Genomic DNA, 18,774 nt, shown 5'->3' with positions numbered 1-18,774 from the left:
CCAAACGACAGATACATGCGGGGAAAGCGCCATTACATTAAGTAAAATCACCCTCGCGGCATAAGCAGGCGTACACTATGAGAACAATTTTCTTCCCATAAAACAGATGCTACAAAGATTCCCTTTTTCACACGTGCATTTCCCTTCTTTCCTAAAAATGGATGGAGGACGCTGTCTCTCCCAATGCCAACTGCAGTGATGCCTTTCCAAGTTTGCAGAGAGGCAATGTTCCTTATTATGCTAATTAAACCGCCACCGCAAATAGATGTAAGGATTCTATGCTCACATTATTCCATTCTGAAGAACACATAGGGAAAGCACGGAGAATCAATAAATTCAATGATAGAAATATGTAAACATCATCTCAACAAAACAATACTCAACCAATTTATCAAAACGAGAAATAATTAAAGCAACTAATATTACCAATTCACTAAAATAACTTCCAATTTTTTATGATAGCTTTGCAACAGAAAGCTCTACATGCATCAGCCAGATCAACTACAAAGAAACAACACAAGTATCCACCTCGGTTTTCTGAAATGCAAAGTAGCGTAAACGTTTTGTACACACGAACCAAACGATCATCAGACACAACTCAGAATCACATTTTCACATTGTGTCTACGTACTAGCTAGTTGAGACATTCCCAACACAGAAAATACTGGACTCAAGATCATTATTTTTTATTAATGTCAGTCGAGTAAACGCCTGAAACAAAGACAAGCCAATATTTGTTTACAACAGGGACATGGCACAATCATTTCCTAAGCAAGCGGCATGCATTCAGCACATGCAAAAACATCATGGAAGTAGAAAAGTTGCTCCACAAAAGAAACATATCTTTTCGTTAACGTACAGGAACAAGTAGAGGGATTTCCAAACTAAGCACAAGAAACTGAGAGGACATGCTTTCTAGCTGAACCCCGGCGACCACCTCCTGTCACCTTCCCTCACCTGTCAAGAGAGAAGCAAAGGTATTTATTGCGCACGCAGGGTGTGAGGCTCGTACACAAAATAATCGAAAGGATGCATTTTTCTTACAGGAAAACGTGTCGCGTTATTTGTAAATCAATTTGCTGAATTCTCAATCCATCAAGATTGGGTGATCTTAAAAACACGACATGGGCGTGAATACGGTTTTTAATTAAATTCTAAGCCTGATAGCACGCGGAATAAGAGGTGAAGGTCGATTTGAACGATGCAGGAAGCTATGTCGAAGCATCCGTAAGACCATAAAATTTCAACCAATAAAATGAGCACGGGTATGCTTGAATTAAGTGTAGAAGCACACTGGAAAGCACAACAAATAATTACTCTACAAGGGAAACATCACCGAAGAGATGGACGGACTTTGCACACTTTACCATAAGTCGTGGGAGTACATGATAAGAACGTGTTTTGAGAAAGAGCATCTAAACGATTGCATTATCACTGTATTTGAATATGTCATAGACATGGTCGTATTCGGAGATGTGGGAGATATTACACCGTTGGAAGGTGCACCAAATACACAGTCATTTGAAAAATATTTGCACAACAAGATCTGAAGGACCAGCTATCGAAGAACTGAAGTACACGCTTAAAAATGAACTTCACCGCATAGCACGCTCCTAGCCAACCATCATCTCGAATGATATCGTTATCAGCCCTGATTTGTTGAAAACGGGGGGCGTACACATTTTTTGTGACAATTATGAACAGCATAAGTGTTACAAAAAAGGCGTACGCCCCCGGTTTTCAACAAATCAGGGCTGATAACGATATCATTCGAGATGATGGTTGGGTAGGAGCGTGCTATGCGGTGAAGTTCATTTTTAAGAGTGTAGTCGAAGTCAGACGTAGTTGGATTTGTTGCAAATGGTGTTGCATTCATTAAGGAACCAGTCAGATCAAATTACCACATACACGAGGTGTGTATCCTAGGACTCATTGTGGATCTGTTGAAATTACGAGGGCGGTTCCATAAGTTTCCGGCCCGAGGTAGAAAATGCGGGCGAATTTGAAAATGCGATTAAAGACGCGTGGCGCCATCTGTTGGAGGGCCGGAGCACCACCCTCAATCCTCTCCATGCTTTTGCCGGTTGGAGAGCAGCATTCCAAACAGCCAGGGTACACTCTTCAGTTAAAATGGAAAAAATCGAGTACCGCGCTGTGATAAAATTCTTGACAAAAGATGGACTTTCGCCTAAAGATATTAAGGCGCGACTGGACAACGTGTACAGGGAAGCCTTTCCGTTGTACACAACTGTAAAAGACTGGGCTAAGCAGTTTCGACTGGGGCGAGAGTCCATTGAAGATGATCCACGCAATCGTCGTCCAGTGGAAGTGGTGAGACGCGAAAATTTGTCTCTTGTCGAGGAGGAAGTGCTTAGCGACAGGCGTCTGAAGGTGAAGGAAATCTCAGAAAGGCTGGGGCTTTCCAAAACAACCGTTTTTCGCATCATCGGCGAGGGCCTTCACATGAAAAAGGTCAGTGCGAGATGGGTGCCACGACTTCTCTCGTCAGTTCAAAAGCAACAGCACGTCGTCTGTGCCAAAGAGTTTTTGGAGCGCTGTCAAGAGAACGAAGAAGAAATAGAAGTCAATTGTCACAGGGGATGAGACTATGGTGCTCTACTATGATCCCCTTTCGAAAAAGGAGTCGATGGAATGGCGCAAACCAGGAGGAGCACCCCCAAGAAAAGCCAAGGTCACACAATCCACAAAGAAGATCATGGCAACAATATTTTGGGATTGACACGGGATCCTCTTCATCGACTTCAAAGAGAGGAACACCACAGTGAATGCGACTTGTTATGCTTCACTCCTGCACCGACTGCGAGACGCCATCAAGGAAAAGAGGCGCGGCAGGTTGAGTCGAGGTGTCCGGCTGCTCCAGGACTATGCCCCTGTCCACACGGCTTCTGTTGCCAAGGCTGCACTGAAGGAGTGCGGCTCGAAGAAATCCACCACCCACCTTACAGTCCAGACTTGGCACCGAGTGACTACTTCCTGTTCTCAAACCTGAAGAGGGATCTCAGAGGACCGAGATTTCAAAACGATAGTGAGGTGTAAGAGGCAGTTTTCCAGCATTTTGCGGACAAAACTTCGGAATATTTTTTCAAGGGTATAAGAATGCCGGTTGAAAAGTGGCAAAAGTGCATCGAAGTTAAGGGTGACCATGTCGAAAAGTGATACACTTGTTTCGTCCCTATGACTATTAAAAGTTGGTCGGGCCGGAAACTTATGGAACCACCCTCGTACATCTCTCTATTGACATGGCAAGCATTAAAACATAAAAAATGTTATCACGTGATATGTTCCACTATAAAGCATAAACAATTATTTTCGTCTACCAGGTGGTGCAATCACATGGATCAATGATGTCGAATGAGCAGACATATATATGACATCTCAAGTACCGTCACTTATTGAAACTCAACGACCATATCGATTGTTTTGAACCACTGGACAATTTTCACCTAATACTCTCTTGCACGACCTTTAAGAACATACACACTGTGGGAACCTCGGCCCACAAACCCGGGGTGGTTCCGTATTCGACCCCGCCGTAACCCCGAAGAACACTGACACAGCAGTTGAACAAAAGAAACAAGGTTTATTGCCTTACATCAGAGCTGCTGGCCGTCTGCCCGCTTCGTCGCTCCTCGCTTCTGTGACCGTCTGCCAGCCTGCATGCCGCACGAATCTCCTCTTTTCCCGAGCGCTCGCTCTTTTATTTCTTCCGCTATCTGCGCTATCGCGCGGAAGTTGCCGGGTTATCAGCGCCCCCCACACTCTCCCCCCTTGAGGCAAATGTCCGGAAGTTCGGGGAGGTCGAGGATTATATCCTCAGGGTCCGGTGAGAAGGATGGCCGAGCGTGAACTTGGGGGGCCAGCTGCCGAAGTAGGTTCACTGCAGCGACTATGTCCCGACGTGTAGGAGCGGAGGCCACGTTGTTAGCTGCTGCCCTCTGCTGTGTGGCTTGTTGGATACGATGCAGGTAAAGGGCTTCCGCATTATGGGTCGGAGGGTGGATCAGTGGAACACCGCAGAAGGGGCAAAGGACGCTTCTTTCTTGTTCCGTGTACACCGCTGGAGGCTCGGTGGGGTGTCTATTTGATCTGTTTGGGGATCTGGGTGACGGGGAAGGCCTCCGAGCAGGAGAGTTCCCAGGGAATCGCTGAGATCGGTGCCGTTGTTGGGGTCGAGAACGGCTTCTTGCTGCAGGTGGTCGTGGCATCTGCAGGAAAAAAAAATGAAAAAGCGTCACCTTGGAGGTCTACGAGGGCGGAGGTTATAACGAGGAGACCCCTGTAACCCGCCCCGAACTGTCCCATCTTCAGCGGGCTGCGACTCCGTGTCGATGGGGCCGTGGAAGGGTTGGGATTGCGACGAACTTGTGCCGGAGTCCTCTTGCCCTTCATCTTGCTCCAAGATGCGATCGATGAACTCCTTGAGGTCTGTGATGTGAACTGGGCCGGACTCCTCGCTTGTACTGCAACGTTCAAGTCTATAAGTTACGGGTGTAAGTTGCGCACTTACCCGGTAAGGCCCGTCCCATCGGTCCGCGAGAGAAGCTGCGAAGGCCTTCGCCGCGTCGCTAAGTGGATGCGTCCGCCTCAGGACTAAGTCTCCTACGCGGTATGTTACCTGGCGTCGACCCTTGTTGTACTGGGATGCTTGCTCCAGTCGTGCGACCTCAAGATTCTCACGTGCACAACGAACTGCAGTTGAGAGACGGTTGCGAATGTCTTCCGCATATCGTGCATACGGGCGACGGGGTTGTTCCCTCAGTGTTCGTAGCGTGTTTTCGAGTGGGAATACTATTTCCCGTCCAAAACTCAAATAGGCAGGGGTGAACCCAGTAGACCTATTTTCCGTCGTACGAGTGGCGAAGCCAATCTCCGTTAGACGCGCGTCCCAATCCTTATGCCTGCTGGTAAGTGTTACCATCATCATTTTGATATTCCTATTGACCCGCTCAGTTATGTTTGCCTGGGGGTGATAGGGGGACGTCTTCTTGTGTCGGATACTCAATGCCGAGCATGTGTCGACGAACACCTTACTTGTAAAGTACGAGGCGTTATCCGTGATAAGCTGGTCCGGGAATCCAAACCGCGAAAAGACATCCAGCAGTCGATCCCAGATCCGAGCTGACACCGAAGAGACGAGCTGTCCGTTCCGGCTTGTCCAACCGCGGCTACGAGCTCCTGCGTGGTAACGACGTCCTCCAGGGGCAGAGGTGCTCGAGACAGCGCATCTGCCGCTTTGTTAGAGGTCCCCCTCCGATATTCGATCGAGAAGTCGTACCGTTGCAACGTCAGACTCCAACGTGCAAGTCTTCCGGCGGGATTTTTCAATCTACTCAGCCAGGCGAGTGCCTGATGGTCAGTCTGGATTGCAAATTTCGCACTATCCAGGTACATGTCAAACTTATTCAGTGCGAACGTGATAGCCAGGCATTCTTTCTCTGTCACGGTGTAATTTCGTTCAGGTGATGTCAGCGTGCTGCTTGAAAAGGTTGCCACAGGTTGCCACAAGGTTGCCACAGGTTGCCACAAGGTTGCTGCTTGCCGAGGTTCCCACAAAATTGGCGCCCCACGTTGGGCGCCAATTTTGTGGGAACCTCGGCCCACAAACCCGGGGTGGTTCCGTATTCGACCCCGCCGTAACCCCGAAGAACACTGACACAGCAGTTGAACAAAAGAAACAAGGTTTATTGCCTTACATCAGAGCTGCTGGCCGTCTGCCCGCTTCGTCGCTCCTCGCTTTTGTGACCGTCTGCCAGCCTGCATGCCGCACGAATCTCCTCTTTTCCCGAGCGCTCGCTCTTTTATCTCTTCCGCTATCTGCGCTATCGCGCGGAAGTTGCCGGGTTATCAGCGCCCCCCACAACACGAAACATACATATATATATACGAAAACGGGAAACATCAGTATGAGATTCTGCAAGTTCATGGCAACTAAATGCAGGTCACAAAAAACGCTACAAATAAGGCAAAGACATATCACCTTTATTAATCGACGCAGGATTCAAGCGACCCATCGTAAGGAACTACTATATAATGTCCTTGATTGGTGTAACACATGGCATATGGAGCTCAATATTGATAAATGCAAACACCTTAGAGTTTGCCGCAAAACCTCAAACTATTCAGAGTACAGCATCAACAACACCATACTTGAACACGTTTCATCATATAAATATATAGGCGTTCATATCACATCGGACTTATCTTGGCGCACGCATATTGAACACATTATCAGTAGTGCCAATCGCACTCTGGGTTACATCAAACGTAATTTTTATCTAGTACCTCTTCATCTAAAGTTAACACTGTACAAACCACTCATTAGACCAAAACTCGAATATGGGGCAGCTATCTGGGACCCATATCAGAATCGCTCGTTCACGCCATTGAAGCTGTTCAGAATCGATCAGCACGTTTCATTCTCGGCAATTACAATCGCACCGCTAGTGTATCATCAATGAAAAGTAGCCTCTATATCCCACCTCTGTCTGTGCGCCGTAAATTGAGTCGCCTGAACCTCTTTCATAAAATCTATCACCACAACCCTTCGTTGAAGGAATCGCTTATTCTCCAACCTCATTACATATCGTGTCGCGTCGATAATAGCCAGAAAGTGGGTATTCATCGCTGTGCAACCACAACGTTTTCTGAGTCCTTCATACCTAGAACATCGCTTCAGTGGCACCAACTGCCATCATCATTAACATCAATAACTGACATTACACTCTTCAAGAAATCAGTAGCAATTCATTACTCTGCAAGTGATTAGTTTTGCTAGGCCACCTTGTTTGCGTGTTTTTTTTTTTTCCTTTTTCTTTCTTTTTTTTGCATTTTTATGTTATGTTATGATTGAAATTGCCTTGTATGTGCCTGTCGTTTCTTCTTTAGTTTCTTGTCCCACTCCCCTCTGTAAAGCTTATGCCCTGAGGGTACCAAAAAAATATAAAAAAATAAATATAATGTATTTTCAAATCATCACTCAAGACAAAGACAGCAATCAAAAACTTCGAAGTTTGGAATAGGACAGTTGTAATATATATGAAAATAAACAAGTGTATAATCGAAAGAATAAGTGTAGATTCTTTTGTAATAACATAATCGCTATACTGAATTCCACACATCGCAACGAAAACAGAGCACGAATAGTGACTTGAAATGTGTGCTTACCATGCTACGGATGGAGTGAGGACAACAATTAGGTCCAATTGCTGACTGGAAATTAATATTCCGCTCTACGTGCACATATCCTTTGTAAATCGCATGGAGATGTAGTGGTCGAGTCGGAGAGGACTGCCAAAGAGCTTTCTACCCTGTTACCTCCCCACCGTCCATAAACTCCCCCTCGTGTCAACATTAGAGCACAGAGAAACATGTTCTTTACAACATCAACGCCCAAAGGATATGAGAAGAACGAATGTCAATCGAGTCAAGTATGATATCGGACCACAATTATCAGCCGAATGTTTTATTTAATACAATGGGGATGAGCAGCTCAAGTGAAAGACAAGCGAATTTCGCTGTAACATTTCTAAGCAAATATTGGTTTTGCAAACTTATTCATTAGAAGCAGCACGGTTCACACATAAACATAGATTGGTTATCCAATTCACAAAATGTACCACAGATTTCCTGAAGTCGTACAGAAAACTCTGAGCCTATTCATGGTGTCATAGGTTACAGGCACTACAAATGGAAGACATCCAAAGGGTGTACTTTAATCGTAGAGGTTTATAGCTCATAATGAGGTAACCAAGTGCAAACTGTACACCAAAGATCACTTCTTGCTACGGTTTTTGCAGTCAAAACTGCTCACAGTTTTGTACAATTTTGGCATTTTCTGAGATACAGATTAAAAACTCCTGCATAGTCAGACGGCCCATACAGCATGTTTGAATGTCTCTATACATCAAATGCTAATCGTATTGATTTTTTTGTGTGTGTGCCAAAATTGTCGTCCGGCTTTGTAAAATAAGCGTTTTGAAGGACGACGGCTGATAGGGTCGACTGTAGAATAAACTATATTAAACTTTTTTTTCGTAACCACTAGTAAATATTATGTTGCATTCGACATATTACGGACGTCCCGCAGACACGCCCATATGTCGGAACAGTTCCAGGAGAAGTCTGAAGGTGAAGACTGTCACACATCAGTAAGCGTTTAATTAAAATGTGATCAGGTGTTGCAATTTACGAACATTGTTTCAGAGAGTGTAATTTTCACAATGGGCAGGCTTTAGCTAGCTGAGCGATACTTATGGGCACACGAATGTTTCGAGAAGTAGTTTACTACATAGTTTTCAATCGATCACTAACGATAGGGGTCAAGAGTTTGATACAATTTTGATGTACTGTATACACACAATGTGAATTCTCCTTGCCGGGGGTATTGATGATCACGATTATCATTCGGAGCAAATTTGCTTAACCAATTATTCAAACTTTAAGAAGGGGTCATCTGCGTGACGCGCGTAAGTGAAGGTACCCGACGTCGAAAACATTTCGGCAACACGCCGGGACGTTCCTGACGCTCCCGAAACACAAGGCAATCCAAGGGCGCGTCATCTGGAAGGAGAAACCACAACTACTGTCTTACTCATTCCACTTTCACTCTTACTTGTTTCACATGATATGACATATCGAAATACAGTGATAATCTAATCGTCTCGAGACTCTTTTTCGAAGCATGTACTTATCATACCTTCCCATGACTTATGGTAACATGTACAAAATCCGACCATCTCTTCGACGATGTTTCTTTTGTAGAGTGATTGTTTGTACTGCTCCCCAGTGTGCTTCTACTCTTAATTAAGCCATACCTGTGCTCATTTTATTGGTTAAAGTTTTGTGGCCTTACTGATGTTTCGATCGCACTTCCAGAGTCGTTCAAATTGACATGCACCTCTTCTTCCGTGTGCTAGGCTAGCAGGCTGAGAATTTAATTAAACATTGAGTTCCCATCCATGTCGTGCTTGTGAGATCACCCAACATTCATGGATTGAGAATTAAGAAAACTGATTTATAAAAAATTTGAAACGTCTTCGTGTAAGAAAAGTACACGCTTTCAATGATTATGTGTGTATGATTGCTGTGTATATAGACAGTTTATGGTTGGCGGAGTTCGGCTAGAAAGCATGCCCTCTCAGCTTCTTGTGTTTAGTTTTTGGATCCCTCTACTTGGTCCTGTATGTTAACGAAATGTGTGTGTGCTTTTTTTTTGCATCTGCTGAATGTACGCCACTTGCTTAGAAAATGATTGTGCCATGTCCCTGTTGTGAAAAAAAAAAAAAAGATGTCTTTGTTTCAGGTGTTCACTGGATTGACATTAATAAAAAAGTAATGATCTTAAATCGAATATTCTGTGTTGGGAAAGCATCAACTCGCTATTATGTATACAGAATGTGAAAATGTGATTGTGAGTTGTGTCTGATGATTGTTTGGCTGCACAAAACTGTTACGTTAACTTCCATTTAAGAACACTGAGACGAATATTTGTGTTGTTTCTTTGTGGTTCATCTGCCAGCTGCACGTACAACTTTCTGCTTCAAACACAATAAAATATTGAAAGCTATTTTATTAAATTTGTAATGATCGTTGCTTTAATTATTTCTTGTTTTGATAAATTGGCTTAGTATTGTTTCGTTGAGATGATATTAGCATAATATTTCTATCATTGAATGAAGATGATGATGATGATTGCAGTTTATGATGATTGGATTGGATTGGAAAAAGAAAAAATATGGAGAGGTTAGTCCCGACCCAGTCAGAACTGGCTACTCCAAAACGCGTTTGTGGGTGAAAAAAAAAAAAAAAAGATGAGCTAGAAAAAAAAGAGAAGAACCAACAATTGTGATTCTCCGTGCTTTCACTATGTCTTTTTCAGAATTGAATAATGTGAGCATAGAATCCTTACATCTAATTGTGGTAATCGTTCAATTAGTATAAAAAAAATATCGTCTCTCTGCAAACTTAGAAAGGCATCACAGCAATCGGCTTTGGTAGAGAAAATGTCCCCCCATCCGTTTTGAGGTAAGAAGGAAAATGTATGTGCGGAAGAGAGAATGTCCCCACCCGCCTCCAGGAAAGAAGGAAAAAGCGGGAAATAGCTTGGCCTTGGTTTGCCTTTCTACCATGTCTATTTTCTATGTGTTAGTGTGGGCACTTCCAGGGGAATCATAAAACAAAGTAAGCTTTGCAGCATCTGTTTGATAGAACGAAAATTGTTCTCATAGTGTTCACGTAGCTGAGGCCGCGAGAGGGATTTTAATTAACGTTATGGTGCTTTCCTTACATGTATCTGTTGTTTGCCTGTTGGAGGTTCCTAAATAAACATCGTAAATTCGTGAATAAACATCGTGTTGGAGAACGTGCAAGTTTGGCTCACGCTGAGAAATCCGGTTCGCTCTGACATCGTTGCCTGCTCCCATTTTTGCCCTCGATTAGTGCTGGCGGTGGATTGTTTTGATATAATTCTTGATGTGTTCCTCTGTTCTTCAGAATTGAATGAATAAGTATTTTCTTAGGTCTGCGCTGGTCACATACAAGAAGATTGAAACTATTCAATTAAAAGTTCTGTCCTAGAGAAACAAGGCATGCGCAGTTAAAATATGTCTTCGCTTTGGCTGTATATAGACAGAAAGTTTCCAGGCCCGTTTTGAGGTAAGAGTGTGAAAGAGTGAGAAAATGAGCTCCCCTTGGTTTTCCTTTCTGTCATGTATATTACTATGTGTTAGTGTGGTTACCTCAATGGATTCGTAAAACAAAGTAAGCTTTGTAACGTTCGTTTGTGAGGATGATTTTAGTTAATATTGTGGTGTTTCAGTTGATATATTATTTTCCTACATTTCTCAATGGTTTGTGTGTTGGAGAAGGTGCCAGTTTTGTTGGTTTAGATGTGTCTTCTTCGTTGTGCTCAAAATTAGGTTAATTCCTTACATCTATCAGCACTTGTATTGTCACTTAATAAGAAACTTTTTAAATTAAAAGTTGTGTCCCCACTATGACATCGTTGGCTGTGGACAATTGTCATCACAATGACGGTGGTCACGTACAAGAATCTGAGACTTCTTATAATAAAAGTTTAATAAAAAATAATTTTGATTATACTGATACTGATTCAGAATATCGCCTTTAATTAAAAGCTGTGTCCCTTGATGCACAATAAATGTTGCTAGTTTTGATATGGGCGCTCCGGCTCATCAAAAATTGTGTCTGAAAGATTGAACCTTATGTTGATTGAAAAATAAAGTAGTTTTCTTTGTACAGCCGTGTATGCATTGCGGTTGATTCTTTAGTGTACGTTTTCTGTAGGGGAAGTGAGATGACTCACTGGGGCCAGCGGGTGTTGATTGATACCGCGATGGATGGCCCACATGTGATTGTTGTGGGTGGTGTTTAATAATAATAATATATGTATATATATATATTGCCTTGTCTCCTTTTCAGGTTATGAAGGCCTTTCTTTTGGGTTTTCCTCCTTCATCTGATTGGCATTAGGCACAATTCCCCAGCACCATTGGCTCTAATAAGATATTTTCACTTGTATAATTGTGTAGGACTCATCTTTGCATGCCCGAGCGCGAGAAGGGAATGCACGGCCCTTCCTCCGGTCACGGCTCCTACGAGGGGTGTTCAAGTCAAACCGGGACTTTCTGTCTCCTGAGTGTACAATGGCTCGCGCTACTTTTTTTTTTCGTCATTTTCACACGCAACAGGCCTCCGCGTTCACCACGTGGTGGTCCAAAGTTTGTGCAAAACAGAAGACACGGGCTGGGCAAGATGGCCGACAACGAGGTGAGCGCGCACATCGAACGGCGAATTGCCATGAAGTTTCTCGTGAATGAAGGCGTAAAGTCATCTGAAATTCACAGAAGACTTCAGGCTCGGTATGGCCACGATACACTTAGCCGCAGCAAAGCGTTTGAGTGGTGCAAACGGTTCCGAGATGGTCATACATCAATGCAGGACGATCCCGGCCGGGCCGGCTCAGAGCCCAGTGTCAGAGCTCCTGAGAACATATAACTTGTGGAGCGCCTGATCCTCAAGGACCGACGGATAACATGTCTCGAATTGGCTCGAAAGACGGACCTTTCTGTGGGAACGTTGAACACTATCATTCATGAACACCTCCAGTTTCGGAAAGTTAGTGCCCGTTGGGTCCCGAAGCAGCTCTCCGTGTTTGACCGGCAGGGAAGTCTGGAAATCTCCCAAGAGCTAAGGTACAGTTTCGATACTGAAGGCCGTTCCTTGATTGGATCATCACGTGCGATGAAACGTGGGTGCACCATTTCACTCCTGAGCCTAAACGCGCATCAAACGCGCGGGCTCGCCAGCTCTCAAGAAGTTCCGAAGCACCCCGTCTGCGGGTTAGGTTGTGGCCGCTGTTTTCTGGGACAAGGCTGGCGTTGTTCATGTTGATTTTCTGCCCAGTGGTACCACCATCAATAGTGCATATTACTGCCAGGTTCTCAGGGATGTGCATAAGGCGTTGAAGCAAAAGCGGCCGGGCCTCATCACCAAAGGAGTCCTCCTCCAACAGGACAATGCACGCCCGCATACCGCGCATCTCACGACATACACCTTTTACTTGGCTGGGAGTTGCTGCCACATCCCCCTTACAGTCCAGACCTCGCCCCCAGCGATTTCCTCCTCTTCGGGCCACTGAAGGCGTTCCTTGGGGGCCGCCACCTCAGCTCCGACGACGTGGTGAAGAACGCGGTCCGATCATGGCCGCTACGCGCCGGTAAGGATTTCTACGCGGCTGGCATCCAAGCCCTCGTGAAATGCTGGGACAAGTGCATTAGTGCAGCTGGACATTTCGTTGAAAAATAAAACTAATTTCTTGCCTGTAAGTTCATTTTGCTTTTGCGAAAAATGAAAAGTCCCGGTTTGACTTGAACACCCCTCGTAAATTGGAAGATAGATGGACTCTCGTGGTCATAACTCTCCCCCAATGTCAGGATGTACACGATGTCTCCTCGGGACCCTACAACTAACAACTTTTTCTCCCACTTCTCTATCAAAATTGTTTAGTGAATAAAACTTTGATTTATTCGTTGATTAACGACCTACAAAAACACTGTAAATTCTCGATGCGTCGAAATGACTGCCGTGCGTTTTCACCGGGTGCTTGGCGATGCACTGCTGCTTTTCTGGAGACTACTTGAGGCATGGTGCCATAACCTCGAGATGATCATGGATGATCCAGCAGACGGTCGTAGTTACGTGTGCACGGAATTTCCACTAGATGAGGAGATAAGGAAAACGAATATGTAGTTTGTAAAGACCACCGAATCGGTATGCTTGTGAGAACCAGTATAGACTAGGAAACTACTGCCACGGTCTCTCATTCAGGGACCGTATTCCTACCACTCAAGCTAAAATAGAATCAACCTTTCAGAAAGGGCGTACCCAGCACACAAGATACAGTAACATGTTCTACTATAGCTACGGACACTGTCGAGACGGGCAGTGTCGCTGATATCCCGATGGATTTCTTCAGTCAAGTAAGTATGACAATAAATATTTTATTACGCAAATACTACGATGTTTGCAACTTCGTGACAGGTTAAGGCGCCATTCTAGTCATACTAAAAGCTACATCTAGTCATGCATCAATGTTCATGTACAAGAAACTAGATCACTTTTGGGGAGGTGGAGGGTATATTGATCGAATTGAATAATAAAGAAGATTATAAACGGGGTTACATAATACTTCAACGTCTCAATGGCAACTCCATACGGTCTCTAGGATACATGCAGTGCAAGGCGTACAGAAGTTTCAAGTGGAGGACGCTCTCCTCCACAGTGCTGTGTGCGACCGACAGCGGTTAAGAGAGACTGCTTATTGAATTTGGGCCATGGTAAATGTAATTTCATTGCATTCTCGAGAAAGTGAGTGACAAGATCGAATACGATAACCAATAGAACTTCTCTTACGGCCATATACTATACTCCAAAATTTTGTTTGTTGGAAAAGAGGCGCCTTAAAGATATGAAGCTCATCTGTCATCATTACGCTGTGGAAAAAAAACACCGTCCCAGCCTTTGCCGGCCGACAGTCCCACTCTCGGGGCTTCCCCGAGTCAGTCTCCCTCCAGAAGAACTACACAAGAACTATTAAGCAGCAAAGAAGGTTTATTGGTGACCTGACCATTCTACCCGCGGCCAGCTCCTCCTCAACGTCGCACAGCAAACCTTACCGGAACCGTTCCGGCCGTTGCTCCCGAGGGGATTTCACAAACACACCCGTGTGGGCCTTTTTATCCTCTGTTCTTCCGCCTCCGAGCCCTCTTGCGAGTGCACGTGTGTAATCCAGAATGCTCGAGCAACATCGGCCGCGACGCCCTCCGGAATCTTGATAGCGCGGTTATCAAGTTCTTGCGCTTCACTGCGCTGCGGCCTCAAAGGCTTTGATAAGTCCCTACAACGCTTAAAGCTAAAGTTCGCTCCCTGGCGTTACACCCCTGTCACACGTGTAGTCTTAACCAACGGCCACTGAAGGTAGTCTTAACCAACGGCCACTGAACATGCACGTAGCGCCATGAGGCGTGTAATGTGTCCAGCTGTCGGGGTCCACTGGCTCGAACACTCCCTGAGAAGTTGACGAGCTACACGCTTGATGGCGCTACGTGCGTATTAAATGGCCCTCAGTTTCAATCATCGTTGAAGAAAACATGGCCGGTGCGACAGGGGGACAACTGGATACATATCTCTGGCAGGACCACTTCACTACAAACAGCTCTCCAGTAACCTGCTGAGCTCTTAATCGTCATGTTTAGAGTTCATGTAGGGCAGTGGTCCTGCGCCCACGATGAGGCTCAAACTGGTTCCGGCAGTGGAATTTCCTCATCCGCTCGTGTGACATTCGCGCATGGATGGCGACGTGTCAGTGTCCTTTCCCCCGCCCCCTTCACTTATGCTCTACTGTGGAACGCAAGGACTTGTGCTACATTGAGACTACGACACTGAAAGCCGCGAACGACGGCAATGCCGGACAACTTGTCACGTCCACACAGCAATGCGCGAGAGCCGGGAAAGCCGCAAAGGCGCCGGACAACGCGACGCGAGAGTAGAGATTGCTTCTACTTTCGACGGGAGCGCCAGAAAAGTCGCGAGTCGGGCCCGATCAGCGCGCTCCGCGTGTGAGAATGCTGGGGAGGAAGAGCAGCAGATGAGACAACTAACATGGCGGACGCGTAACCTTGTCTATGAAATTATAATCACGAGTCTATGGTGTCGATAAATGTACGAAAGCAAACGCACAAGAGCAGAAACATAAATATGTAGACCACATCACAGCATCTGCTGAGAGAAGGCGAGGAAGTAAGTGTCTGTCGACTATGTGCTGACATGTATAGATGCATGCCTATGGCAGTATGCCGTATGCTGCGCGCAGCGGGCATCGCTATTCAGGTTGCTGTATAAAACGTAATAAATGCGTGGTCTGCAATTGTTACCTTGATTTATCATAAATACATTATACGTGTTACACATGAGGAATTTGAGTACAGTTCGAAGAATGAAACCGATCAGTTTTTGAAGCGGAGGACGGTAGTGTATGCATTTCCGGCATTGGGAGCATCGACGAGAGGGTTGCGAAAGCCGTAAAAGCGGTGAAGGAGTTCCCGGCGTATGCGGTTTTCGATGATGTAGTGTGGACGTAGCATTCTGCAGCGGAGGCGACCGAGGCCTTGCCCCAAAGGAACGCCCTCTTATTGTCGCAATGTCACCACACGAAACGTCGCGTACACGTTTCTCTGGGCGCGAATTTGAAACCACGTAGACTTCAATGCTTTGTAATGCCTGTAATGAATCATATATACAGCTAAAATCAGCGAAAAGTGGTGCAAGGTTTCGGTAAATAAAGGTGTGCGCTACCCGTAGAAAGAAAAAACATTCGAACTTGTGCTGGGATTGCCAGACTATGCCTTTAATTAACAAACAAGATGGAAAACAAGCGCTTAAAACACGAACAGACACAAAGTAACGATGAGAGATGAAAGTCACTGAAAAGGTTAGCCAGGCTGTAGGACTCGAACCCACATCTTCTGGATTGACGGTCCAGGGCTCTACCAATTGAGCTAAGCTAACAAGCCTTCTCAGCGACTTCCAAGGGTGCGTCATCTGAAGGGACAAGCCAGCCACTAGTCACCGAAGCGCAGGCTTTTGAAAAAAATAAAAACGTACCGCAGGAACCTGTATGACTACGTAGTAACAACGTGGACGGGCAGATATCCAGTGAAACGGTAAGGAATTATGAAAGGAATTCCTGAGGACGAGAGATCATCATTGGGCTCATCATTGGCATGTTACATAAAGGATTAGGTATGACGTGTAAAATGTTTACATGAACTGTGGGTCAACATCGCGGGCTGTTGACCCACAATTCGCATGGGTCTTTTTTCTTGTTTTTCATTTGGCTTTCAAAGTAGCCTTAAGCTTGAGAAGACATTTTTGATAATTCATGTTTCGTCTTTTTTCAGCTACTTGGGCGGGCTTCACAAGGTTTCCTCACTTCTGACCACGGTTTCTGGTGTCACGTGTTCAAGCATTCTCCCAAATAAATGCACATTATATGGGATTACTATGTTATTGGGCTCCCGCAATCTTCTGCCTTCCCAAAGCTGCACGGGCATGAGCAAGATTCAGGGACAAGCCAGATTAGTTGAGGTGGAAGCCACCACGTGGCGTATCGAGGATGAACTCTCCCCTGTCCCTCTCCCTTCTACACGTTCGCCCAGGTCGTCGTGCACACCCTTTCCGATATTGTGAACAGATAAAGCCCCGCTGGCAGATACCAGAGATAACCTCTATCGCATCCAGTTGGCCGATTTTCATGCAGCTATTTGAAGGGATACGGCCTCCTGATCTCCGCAAAAAAGGCTTCTCATGAAGGGTTGTCAAGAAACAAAGTAACACAACAACAACGTTATTGTGAGATGGTGAATGGAGAGTTTCATTGCAAGGGAGCGATACTCTACCCTATTGCCGGTATTTAGATACTTTTGTACGTACATTTAGTGAAATATTACATGCATGCGTGTAGGTACTTGTATTTGTAACAGAATTGTTTAGTAAATTTCAGGTTATTTTTCCGAGTACGACAATGACTAGCAAAAGCTATCAGTTGATACGTTATATTCCATTGTGATATTTGTGCTATATACAGTCGTCTCAGCTGTCCAGTCTGTCTATCCAGTTTGCTCTTGGGGCAAATGCATTTTTGTATCTAGAGGTAATGAACGAACGCAGACACAGGCAGAGACGATACGCACACATACAAGTGCTCATGCGTGGAGTCTGTCTGCGCTGTCCATTTTGTTGTCACAAACGATACCCTCAAGTCGTTTTAGCGTTATATTTTTTGTAGTGCACATTAGAGCAGTGTTTCCCAAAGTGTGGTCCGCGGACCCCTGGGGGTCCGCGAGAGTGTCCGTGGGGGTCCGCGACAGTCTCTTACATTTCAGTGAGGATTTTCGTCCCCACAAACACGCGCTCGTACATGATGCCCGATTTCCAAACACCCAGAACTTCCAAAATTGCTGCAAGCATGCTTCAACGGCTAGCTTCTAATTTCTGATAGAAAAGTCCTGTAATGCACGTTTGTCCGCGTCATACACATACAAACAAGAAGAAGAAACTAGTCCGGAATCGTTTCTGAAGCTGTATAGAAAGCACGCAGCAGCTGACGAGGTTGCTGGTGATGCACTGGCTGTGACGGTGTGTGTGTGTGTGTGGGGGGGGGGGGGGGGTCCGTGAATTGGTTCTCATCGCTTCTGGGGGTCCGTCACCGCCAAAAGTTTGGGAAACACTGCATTAGAGCCCTGCACCATCCGCGGATGGAAGCGGATATCCGCAAGATACTTGCGGATTCGGATGAAAATTTAGCACTTTCTGTGGTGTGCGGATCGGATGCGGATGGCTCGAGGTCGGATGCGGATCGGATGCGGATGCGAAGGCAGCGGATCGGATGCGGATATACCGCGTACTGTAATTTTTCCACCAGCAATTTATTTGTATTGCGCGCCGACAACGATCGCATGCTCGGGTTCACCTCTGACCATGGACGACCAATACGGGAGAGGAGGCATTCTTGCGTCTGGGAACCACGCGAGCACCGGCGACGTAGCGTTCCACGCGTTCCAGAAGGCATTCCGTGACAGCATGGAGGCATCCGAAACTATACCAACATGCTTCCGACGGTCCTTACGCGTCCTTCGAAGCGTGCGGATTTTGCGGATCGGATGCGGATGTTGCGTGTTGCTCAGCGGATCGGATGCGGATATAAACGGTTGCGTATGCTGCGGATCGGATGCGGATGCCAAAAATCTCATCCGCGCAGGGCTCTAGTGCACATCGCGTACGTGTATGTAAATAAAGAATAGAGAAAGCTGGAAAGAAAAGATACCAGAAAAAGAAAGGAAAAAGTCTAGCAAATATGGATGTGCATTCCATTTTGGTATAGTCCACCGTCAAAACCCACGCACACTGCTTCACTTTAGTGAACAGCTACTTTGTTTTCTTTGGATTCGCTTACTGTTTACTGAGTGTTTCCCCTCTTTTGAGAGTCATTTTTTTATGTGAATAAATCCACAAAAGATTGTAAAATGAATGTGGAAAGGGCAAAGCTGTCAGCAGTCAAGATCTGCTACTGTGCAATGCGACCAAGTGCTCCTCTTTCGTTTAGTAGGTGTGGGAGCAAAAGGAATCAGGCTACCGGGCTCCACAAGACGAATCGCTCTAATGAACTATTTTCGA

General features: G+C 45.5%; 1 long non-coding RNA gene across 1 annotated transcript in view; it reads left to right on the top strand.

Moving 5' to 3' along the window:
• LOC135388299 (uncharacterized) overlaps positions 1 to 16,597 on the top strand; it is a 58,162-nt gene extending 41,565 nt beyond the window's left edge. Inside the window, exons 4-5 of the long non-coding RNA XR_010421324.1 lie at positions 13,415 to 13,520; positions 16,500 to 16,597. This is a non-coding gene — a long non-coding RNA (uncharacterized LOC135388299). The remainder of the gene's footprint in view (positions 1 to 13,414; positions 13,521 to 16,499) is intronic.
• Positions 16,598 to 18,774: the final 2,177 nt, after the last annotated feature.

Source organism: Ornithodoros turicata, chromosome 3, assembly GCF_037126465.1.
Source record: "Ornithodoros turicata isolate Travis chromosome 3, ASM3712646v1, whole genome shotgun sequence".
Classification (NCBI taxonomy): domain Eukaryota; kingdom Metazoa; phylum Arthropoda; class Arachnida; order Ixodida; family Argasidae; genus Ornithodoros; species Ornithodoros turicata.
This window is presented reverse-complemented; position numbering and strand designations above follow the sequence as displayed.